The sequence below is a fragment of the Zootoca vivipara genome, chromosome 2 (genome assembly GCF_965207765.1).
Source record: "Zootoca vivipara chromosome 2, rZooViv2.hap1.1, whole genome shotgun sequence".
NCBI lineage: Eukaryota > Metazoa > Chordata > Lepidosauria > Squamata > Lacertidae > Zootoca > Zootoca vivipara.
Window position 1 is genome coordinate 53,032,064 of NC_142584.1, and position 10,784 is coordinate 53,042,847.

Sequence of the window (10,784 nt, forward strand, 5' to 3'; positions counted from 1 at the left end):
TGTACTTTTTTACACAACATAAATGGTTCAATAGGATGTATCACTTTACTCACTATTCAGATTCATTCCTTGGAAGCACCAGTGTTTTATCTTTCTAGGAAACCTTTAACAACAGGATGTTGATGGTGCTACTGATTCAGAATCTTTACCATGATTGCCACTTTAAAATAGAAATACATTATTATTTTGCAAGTGTATAGGTACTAGACAAAATCTTCATTACCTTATTAATTCTAAACCACATCAGAACTTTCCATTCATTCAACAATGATTTCAGTGATTATTCAGTGATGTACGGTATGTGCTGCTCAGAGCATAAGATATTTGCTAGTTGCTATCAGTAGACCGGGCTACTATCTATTCTAGAATTATATAAGCAGAAACCAGTAACGATGATTTAGTGAATATGTTCTCAGCACAATGAGACAAGAAGAAAATCCCAAAGTAATCTCCTTTCTTTGTAAAATCTAGAACTGAGATTACAGGTCACACATTCTGCTCTGCCCAGGGACCACAATCCAGAGATATGATGCTGAAGTCCATTGCTCCACAGTGTATCTTAGAGCAACTGGCACAATACACGACACGATACAGGTCCATCCATTACCCCTTTAACCACGTTTCCTCATGTAGGCTTCTGTGCCTGAAATACACAGGAATAGGCTGCCTGCAGTAGATTGTTTTCACAAATGGATTCAGGTTTCTTCTATACCAGGGCAAATGTGTTCCCCTCACTCAGTTCAACTTGCATGGTTTACAGTTTTAGGCTTCCTGAAGTCCTTTGCAGAACATTATTTTTTCAGGAACATCCAGCCTGGTATCTTTGGCAAGCCTACAAATGAGCCATGATGCTGGCAATTGCCACCCCAAGTTGGTTGTCCCAAACATTTGGTAATCGCACATACACTGCATTTGCAGGTGAAGGCTTCATGTTGAATTACTGTAGCCATTGAGACTAGTCTAGTCCATGTTTGAAGGCTGTCAAGAAGACAAGCATGCACTTCCTTCCTCTAAAATGGAAATGAGGGTGGGGGCAGGAAACAGTTGCCCAAGGTCCAGCCAGCAAGTCAGGACTTCCACTTGCTTGCCAAAGTTTCCTTCCCTATCCAATCTATTGCCTTTTGTTTTACAGAAAGCACCGTGTAGTGAGGAAAGAGTAAGAAGAATTAACTTTGAATATATTGATGAGAAAATTGTAAGTGACAAGTTTATGTCCGTAACCCAAAATGTAAAGCTTGAAAGTGTTTAGCAGCAAAAACTGAGCTGTTTGGGGCATGTGGTGGGTGTGTTGAACGGGCATTTAGAAAATCTTCCATAACTTTCAAATGCCGGCCATGGCTACTTTAAGAAGGAGTGTCCACAGTTGGCATCAAGTCATTCTTTATTCATTATTTCGAAATGCTACAGATTGCTGTCCATATACCGTAGTCAAAATGTTTGTTGCTATGGCAGAGCAGTGGAAGGGACACTAAATGATCAGGTAGCAAAAAAAGCAATTCCACTGAAAAACTTCTCAACACTTGGGAATTGCAACACAATTTCTCAGTACAGGATAAAATTATGCAATGGGGAAAATTGCATTTTTTTCATAAATCAATACATTACTTTTATTTAATTTTCTACTTTCCTCAGTTATAAGTTTTTGGTTTTTTGGATGTGTCGCTTCTCAGCCTGCTACTTCATTTGATTCAGGCAGGTCTCTTCACAATACCTGATATGGTTCAGGCTCATAGAACTTTAAACCACTATGAAAAATGTGGTTGCAGAAATTTACAAACTATGTAATGCCTTGTTATGACCAACCAGGGGTATGTGGGAAAGGAGCCATGCTTCTGCAAGTGTTGAGGCCTTCTGATTAAATCTTTAAGCCTGTCTCAGTCTGGAGTACAAGGAAGTATGTATTTGGGAGACAAACAGCAGAATCCTTGCCATGTCTATTCACAAGTTAGTCCTACTGAACTCATTAGGGTTTACCCCCATGTAAGTGTGGATAGAATTGCAGCTTAAAGTTGTATTGTCATACACTCTTGCCTTGAAGTAAGTCCTAATGAACTCAGGAGGGCTTACTTCTTAGAAGACATGGTTAGGATTTCAGTTTTCCAATCCTGGAAGTGACATCCTTCTAGAATGACATGTGCTTTTTTCGGAATATTGTTATTACACTTCAAAGAACATGTTAAACCACACACATGGTTTTTGCAATTATGTATGCCATGCAAGTAGCTGGCCAAGGGAAAAGCACCAGGGGTTGATCCGCTATAGCATGAAACATAAAGAAATTAGATTATACATAATGATAATGAGTAACTTGAGTCTTGAGAACGTTATCTCCCTAAACAAGTAGTTCAGTTAAATTTACAGGCATCCCCAAACTGTGGCCCTCCAGATGTTTTGGCCTACAACTCCCATGATCCCTAGCTAACAGGACCAGTGGTCAGGGAAGATGGGAATTGTAGTCCAAAACATCTGGAGGGCCGAAGTTTGGGGATGCCTGAGTTTAAAAAAAGTATTGTGTCAAATAAGAAATATGAACAAACCTTGTACTCAGTATGTATTGAAGTAGTGATGCTACATTCAGCTTTGAACTTTTCTCGACAGTGTCAAACTTACAGCAGAGTATTCTTGGATGTCCGCTGTGCGCTCGATAAAGTTGCAAAAAGCAATCCAACTGAATGCAACGGAACTGTGTCAGAAATCCAGCTACACCCAGAGCTGTATGACAACCAAGTGAGCATTCTCTGTAAATATATATTTCCCATCAGTGAAAATCTTGTGAAAATACAATCTTATCCGCTGACTCAGATCTTATCAGATGTGTGGAAAATCTGAAAAGAGATTTGCTTAACCAAACTTCAATCCAGCAGGTCAGATAGGCCTTTTGCAAGGGAAAGCCACAGAACGATGAGAGAAGCTCTCAGACCTGTGAGAATTAATCAGTACTTAAATATGATCAGTATATGGGCCAATCAAAGTGTGGATGAGCCTGTTGTAGAGTGAAAGTTTGCCCCTGCCCCTTTCTTTAGTTCAAAAACTATTGGGGAGGGGTTCCAGTATGGGATATATTTTTAGAAGCATATTTATAAATTGCTTTACCTTGACCTAAGAGATCAGCTCTAATCATCTCTCTCTAAAACAATACTACTACTACTACTACTACTACTAATAATAATAATAATAATAATATTCGTTCAGGCCTACTTCTACAAATGACCATTTTGGTAGCTTTGTTCTGTTAGAGCTGTGCAGCCATTTCAACTCTCCTTTTGTCTCCCTTTAAAGACCAACTGCATTTTACCGGACAATGGTGACATGCTAATGAAGGTATTCTGCCCAAAACTACAAGATTACGTCAGCCACTTATATGCCATCTGTGTGAAGAACTAAAACTCTACATCATAAGGAGTAAGAAGATTTTTGTTTCATAGGAAACCCTGGCATCTGACATTGTCCTGGAAACCAACACTTCATTCATGTTTGTTATTCTTAATGTCTGATATCGAAAGGGGAAATGCAATAATTAATATCTTCAGCCGGGGGGGGGGATCAATAATAACACAAACTACCCACAGCAGTGAGCTCAAAGACCCTTGAGCGTCATCATATGTATTTGGAGGCTGCTACTGTATGCAAAGATTTGAGGACCAAAATCAAATTCACACCATTCGTCTAAAGCCCATGACTTGCTTCCAAAGAATCCTGGGAACTGTAGTTTGGTAATGGGGCTGGGAGTTTTCACTTTGTGGTGGGTAAACTACAGTTCCCAAAATGATTTGGGGCGCAAAAGAACATCTCCTTAAAAATGACTGGAACAAATAACAAACCCTCCAAGTGCCCTATTTTTTAGGGACATCCCTGATTTAGAGAAGCCATCCCAGTTTCTGATTTGATCCCGGAATGTCTTGCTTTTCCTTAAGACATCCCTATTTTCATTGGAGAAGTGCTGGAGGGTATGGAGTCATCCGATCCCCAAGCTGTCTGAAGGCAACCCTGTATAGGAAAGTTTTCTTAATGTTTCATATTTTATTATATGTTGGAAGCCCCCAGAGTGGCTGGGGCAACCCAGTAAGATGTGTTGGGTATAAATAGTAAAATTATCGTTATGGAATGGGATGTCCCTATTTTCATCAGAGAAATGTTAGAGGGTGTGAAAGAAGAAGAAGCTCTCTCGAAGTCTGGTTCTGCCCAAATGTGGCAGCAGTAGCCTTCAAGTGCCCATCTTGGAACTGATGGTGGAAACAGGTTGAACGAATAGCGAAAAATTTAAGGCAAATATAGTACAGTATAGCAATATTCCTCCCTCTTATCCCACAGGAGAGTCCATAGATTTAGGGCACTTTCATATGTGACGCTTTTTCAGACTGCATGCACACTGCACATTTCAGTCAGATGGCTTTCCCCAAAGAATCCTGGGAATTGTAGTTTGTTAAAAGTGCTCTGTGTGGGTTGGATTTTCTATCAAGGCATGCCTTAACATCAACAAGTAATCCATTTGTTATTTAGTTTTTAAATTCGTTGTTGTTTTCTGTAATATATAGTCGCAACTGATGACCAACCAAGCAGTAGTTTAACATGGTGTACATGTATGTCACTGCTGTCTGGATTGTTCTGTCATGTTGTACAGAAAATGTCAGCATAAATCTTGGGCAGGTGTGTGGTGAAATGGTTGTCTGCATCTATCCATCCATTCATAAAGATGGAGGGGTGTGTGAAAGCACTGAAATAGTGTTTATTTCCTCTTAGCAGTTTCATGACATTGGGTTGAACTTATTTATTTCTGTTCTATTTAACATATTTAATATTTTATAGTCTAAATATTTTCTTATCAAGATTAGAAAACAAACCTGTGCTTAAGTGATACAGTAAATGAGATATTTTATTGAATTTAGTAACCATAAGAGTTATAAGGGTTATGACCATTATTTAATATTTAAAACTATAGTTATATATTTTCCTGTTTGTAGTTATATAATTGGTACTGTTGTTGTTTTCATAAACTTTCCTCATTTTGTACTGAAGAATAATTTTTATACATGTGTGTTGAATTTATACTGTATTTAAATTGATAAGGATTTCTTATGTGCTATTTTTATATTAAGTTAATAATGAAAATATTTAAGTTACCAAACACATAATAAAGTCTTGAGCAAGAGTGAAGTGTTTTCCTTTGATTTTAACATATTTTAAGAATACTTGAATCGAGTTATTTGTGAAGTGGTATGAACTGGGCTTGACATTACACTTCATTGAGTAAAGCTGAACCAGCAACAAGGATTACAAACCCAATAAATTGTTCACCTCACACTTTTCAATGCATTTGCTCATCACTTTCCTAACCACAAAAAGTCTGTAATTTTTAAAGAAGATTTATTGTTCTAGGGTGATAGAGTGCTTTACTTCACTGAAATTGTGCACACTTAAAATTTGAGGGGTTTTTTTGTTTTGTTTTTTTACTAAAACGAGCCCAGGAAGGGAAACATATCTATACTAATACAAATAAGACAGTTTGAAACAACCTTTTAAAACAGCTTCAAAGCAATCATTAAGTACTATGCACTTGAATCCCTCCCACAAAATTGTGACACTCTGGAGAATGATCACATTAAGCCTTGGCCTAATCATTCTCAGCATTCCCATTTGTACAGTGAGATGGAGGGTGGACTGGGTTTTACAATGCCTTCCATGTGCTTAATTCTGTAAATACTTACGTCAAATTCGTGAACATTTGTTTCTGCTTGTGGCACATTCCTAACTGCACTGGACTCAACTTGCCATTCTCCACTAGCCACCCTGGTCTCACCTCTGGGCCATCACCAGGCTCCACCTCAAGCCCCACTCCTGATAGCAACACTTTGTGGAAAACACTAACAAACAATTAAAGAGAAGAAGAATTGCACTGATATTGCACTGAATGGGTGGGTGGGTGTCTATCACTGTGTGGGAGTGCTGGGATGGTGAGAAGAGTTGGACTCACCAGCTCCACCTAGCTGCTCTTTTCTTCTTGAACTGGCTTTCACATTACCACCAATCAGTTATAATCCGTCTGCACTCTCTCTTTTGCTCTCTCTCCTCCTCCCTCCAACAACAACAACAACAACAATAATATCACCCTCGACATTTTTCAGTGTTTTCTAATTGCCCTGTAAGTCGGAACTGTCTTATAAACAAATGTCACCACACCCAGTCTTGTCATAACATGGACATCTGCTGTCTCTCTCCTAACAAAAGTCTTTCTCATTCTCTCTTTCAGTTAGTGAGACCTTTCCCACGAGAACTTTCTCAGCCTCATAGCTGGCAATATTTCATACACAAGCATCTTCCTTGATTGTCGCAAGTTTTATTGGGTCCTTCAAATGTTGCTGGAATCCAAGTCTCAACGGGTTCAGCAATCGTGGCTGACAGAGTCACAGTCACAGAAACATCTGGAGGCAATGCTTACCTTTCCAACACTGAAGTCAGTACTAGTTGGAGAGAAGGGTGAAGTAGCAAGGGCGTTGGGGTGGTGCAGAAACCGCGGCAGAGCCAATCCAAAGCGCTTCTCATTGTGCCAACATGGCACCAGATTGCCTGCCGCTTCACTCCCCTCAATCTCAGGAATTGGCCATGGCCCCCGGCTGACTTGGGAAGCCAAGCAAGCAATGCCACCCCACCCTGCTGACCCCTATTGTCTGGTGGAAGACACCATGCTGGCTAACACTTGAGCTAGGTTCTCATCCACGCAGTTACATTGTTTCAAGAAAAGTCACTCTGGCCCACAAAGTAGATAACAGTTACTACACAGAGCCAAACTGTTCTCTTGTCTTGATCATCATGGCTGCTTTGGCGTTTGCTCAGTCTAGTGGTCTAGTGCAGCTGAATTGACTAATGGTGGCAAAATACCACTGTTTTGCAATAAACTCATAGCGGAGCCTGTCTTGCCAAGGGACAAGATGGTTCCTTTTGAATGCAGGTAGGCAATGAAAAGAAAAACCAATTTGCACTTTAACCGGATTTGTTGGCTTGGCAAGAATACTAAGCAAATCACAAAAACAGAGATATCACGGACCTTAGAGTTGCTGGGTAAATCCTCCCACACCTTCTGTCTAAAGCTGGCATTAGGATCTTTCTCTAAAAAGAGACTACCCAGCTTTATATATTGTTTCACGCCACCATCTCCGAGTGGTGCGAGATTCCAGGGGTTCCAGGCACTTTACCCAGAGTCTGGCTTCCTTAGAACAAGGGAGAGCCTAGACTGTGGTGTCTTTATGATATATGGTATATTCACACACAGAAACAACCTGAGCCTAAGATGAGGGGCCTCACAGCATCAACACCTAAGGCGATCTTGCTTCTCCCAATGCCACAGCGTTGGATTCCAGCAGAAATCAGGCATGGCTTTCCTTCTCTGGCTTCTGCCTGCTTCTAGCCCAGCTGTCACACACCACTCTGCTTTTGCCTTTCTCACTACCAGCCACATGAAGGAGGGGGGCCACCCATTTGCCCTCTGGCACAGAACAACCTCCTTTCTTGTAATAATGATCCTACCAGGACTTATGGTAACTAAGGTGGGAACTGCGGCCTTTGTCTCACAAAGGAAATTGTCTAGCTAATACAATGAGGGACTCCTCCATTACATTTTAACCCTTGCTGAACACAGGACCCCGGAAATGAGAAGGGACACAGGCATCGTGCAGCCTAACCTTCCCCCTCAACTCACAACCCCAGGCATCCCCAAACTGCAGCCCTCCAGATGTTTTGACCTACAATTCCCATGATCCCTTGCTAACAGGACCAGTGGTGAGGGATGATGGGAATTGTAGTCCAAAACATCTGGAGGGCCAAAGTTCGGGGATGCCTGCACAACCCCATTATATGAGGATGTCACCAAAAAATTCCACGCTCCTGGCTGTTGACTTCAAAGGACAGGTTGCTGGCCAAGTGAGACGGTTCATCAGTCCTGTGCTGACCTGCCTGTCCAATGTCTTATCTTGATGGCTTATAAGGAAAGCCCACCACCCTTATTACTGTACTTTCTTATGCTGCAGTCTTACCCAAAGCCCACACCCCTTCTCATGACATAATGCATTCCTAAACACACTTAACTTCTTAAAGGATGCTTGAAGGAGTAATATTAACTGCACAGGTTCAGGTTTCTCTGCAGACCTTGCATAGCCTACAATTGCCACGCAAATGTTGGGACTTTCACAAAAATGCTTAAGCCATCATGGCTTCTCACTTTGCCATACAGAGTCCCAGGACTGGTACACACCAGAGCAAGCAGGGGATAGGGAAGGAGAGATTGGTGTAGGAAGTACTCACAGCATGACGGCAGATGGTCAGGGGATGGATGTCAGTGCACAGGAACCAGAGCAGCAGGACCCATCTCCAGAGCCAGAGGGGTCCCTGTCCATGAACACGGCAGGCTCTGAGGCATAGGGAGCAGAAAGCAGCCTCTAGGAGGCTCAGAGGCTGAGGCAGTCAAGGCCCACAGCCCAGCTCCCTAGCTGGCCAGGTGGGGCTCGCTAGCTCTGGGAGGAGACATGTGATTCCTTAGCTGGAGTAGGCTTAGAACAGGTGAGGCTCACTTGCCTCATCAAGCCCAGATGCTGCAATCAGCATGCAGAGTACACAAAGGCAGCAGAGCCGAGGCGTTGTGTCTGCTCAACTGCTTGGATGCTTCAGGATCTCTGTGGGACTGTGCTTTGGTTTGGACTTTGGCCATGTGGATTGACTCTGGACATACCTGTCATACTGACTTGCTGCCAGGTAGGCCAGGGATTTGGGAGAGGGGTATGTGCAGGTGATTCATCCAGGATTCGCCACAAGCACCAGAATGCTGCAGTTGCTTTCACAGTCCTAATTTGCTCAGAAGTTTGAAACACTAAGAAAAAAGGAAGCTTGTGAATCCTTGAACTCAAAAGCTTCTATGTCTCTGGTCCCCAAAACAAACATTGGGGTACCCCATATCATACACCTGTGCAATTGCAACAATAATATCATAGTCACATACCATAGTCTATACCCCCCCCCCACCCTCTATAGTTAGCTGTATTATTGATTTGGTGTTTTCTTTTGCCCTCAGGCATGCAGTACATAAATTTTGCCCTGCATGCAGTACATAAATTCAAAGACTTCTGTGCTTAAAATGCTGCAGTTTTGTGTGTTTACTCTAATAACTTTGGTACCTGACCAGGAGAAAACGTCCAAGCAGTGATACTGATGTAGAGGAGTGTCCCCATTTGCACCTGAGAGATGTTGGAGGATGAGTCTTGCACAAAGTATCTGAGGGTTAAGTTGTCAGATGCCACTCTCATTGTAATATATCTTTCACATTTCCATTACGGGGGCCAGGCTTCTGTCATACTCATGGGCGAAGTCCAGCTGCAATCACAATGTAAATAAGGACCCTGCCATGTAGAAGTTCCTGGGTGGAGCTTGAAGAGGAGCTTAGTGATGGCGCAGAGGTAGACATAGGTGGCTGGTGGATAATGGGAAGTCTAGGATAGTGCAATTTAAGACGTTCCATGTGCAGAAACAAATGTTCATGAGATAGACCTATGGAATTAAGAATGTGAAGGGCATTGTAAAAAATACTCTTTCCAAACTCTCTGTACAAATGGTAATACTGAGGGTGAGTAAGTTAAGGCTAAATCGCAGGCATCCCCAAACTTCGGCCCTCCAGATGTTTTGGACTACAATTCCCATGTTCCCTGACCACTGGTCCTGTTAGCTAGGGATCATGGGAGTTGTAGGCCAAAACATCTGGAGGGCCGCAGTTTGGGGATGCCTGGCTTAATGTGATCAGTCTATGGGTACTTCCAGAGTCCAGTCTGTCACTATTTTGCAGGAGGGATTCAAGTGCATAGTATTTAGCTTGAAAGTAGGCAATAAACCTTATTTGAAACTTGTACAGTGGTACCTCAGATTAAGTACTTAATTGGTTCTGAAAGTCCGTACTTAACCTGAAGCGTACTTAACCTGAAGCGAACTTTCCTATTGAAAGTAATGGAAAGTGGATTAATCCGTTCCAGACAGGTCCGTGGAGTACTTAACTTGAAAGTACTCAACCTGAAGCGTACTTAACCCGAGGTATGACTGTATTAGTATTGATATGTTTGCCTCCCTGGGCACCTTTAAGTGACTGCAATACTGGAATTTTAGGTTTGCACAATGCAAGTGAATTAAAGCACTCTAACTCCCTAGGGCCTAGCACAATAAATTGATTTAAAAAGCAAAGGCTAGTGTGAGGTGAACTAATTGATTTAGTTTGTGATCTTTGTTACAGGATCAGCTTGCCCAACGGAGTGTAATGTCGAATGCAAATGTATACTGTTTCAAAAATGACTCTATTCAAGCTTTATGGAGATATTTTCATAACTATCAAAGGCAAACAATGGAGGGAAAATAAGAGTTTTGCTTGATATTTTATTGTGCGTTTTGTCACTGAAACATTTCCATTCTCAACTTAATATATAAACGGCACATAAGAAAACCATATCAGTTTAAATATAGTATTAATTTAATTGTAATACAAACATGTATAAAATAATTATTTAGTACCAAGTTAGTAACAGTGTCAATAATATAACTAATAGGAATACAATATGTAACTTTAACTATAAATATTAAATAATGGCCACAACTTAAAAGTCTTACTGTTACTGATTTCAATAAAATCTTTCTCTCTAGATGTGCTTAGCATTATTGCATCACTTAAGCACAGGTTTGTTTTCCAATCTTGACTGGAAAATATGTTAAATAGAACAGAAATAAATAAGTTCAACCCAATGTCATAAAATTGCAAAGAG

General features: G+C 41.2%; 1 long non-coding RNA gene across 1 annotated transcript; it reads left to right on the top strand.

Annotated features, from left to right (window-relative positions):
• The first annotated feature begins 45 nt into the window (after window positions 1-45).
• LOC148686865 (uncharacterized) lies at window positions 46-4,966 on the top strand. The gene is made up of 3 exons (XR_015948585.1): window positions 46-1,195; window positions 2,599-2,727; window positions 3,280-4,966. It is a non-coding gene; the product is annotated as an uncharacterized LOC148686865 (long non-coding RNA).
• The last annotated feature ends 5,818 nt before the right edge of the window (window positions 4,967-10,784 follow it).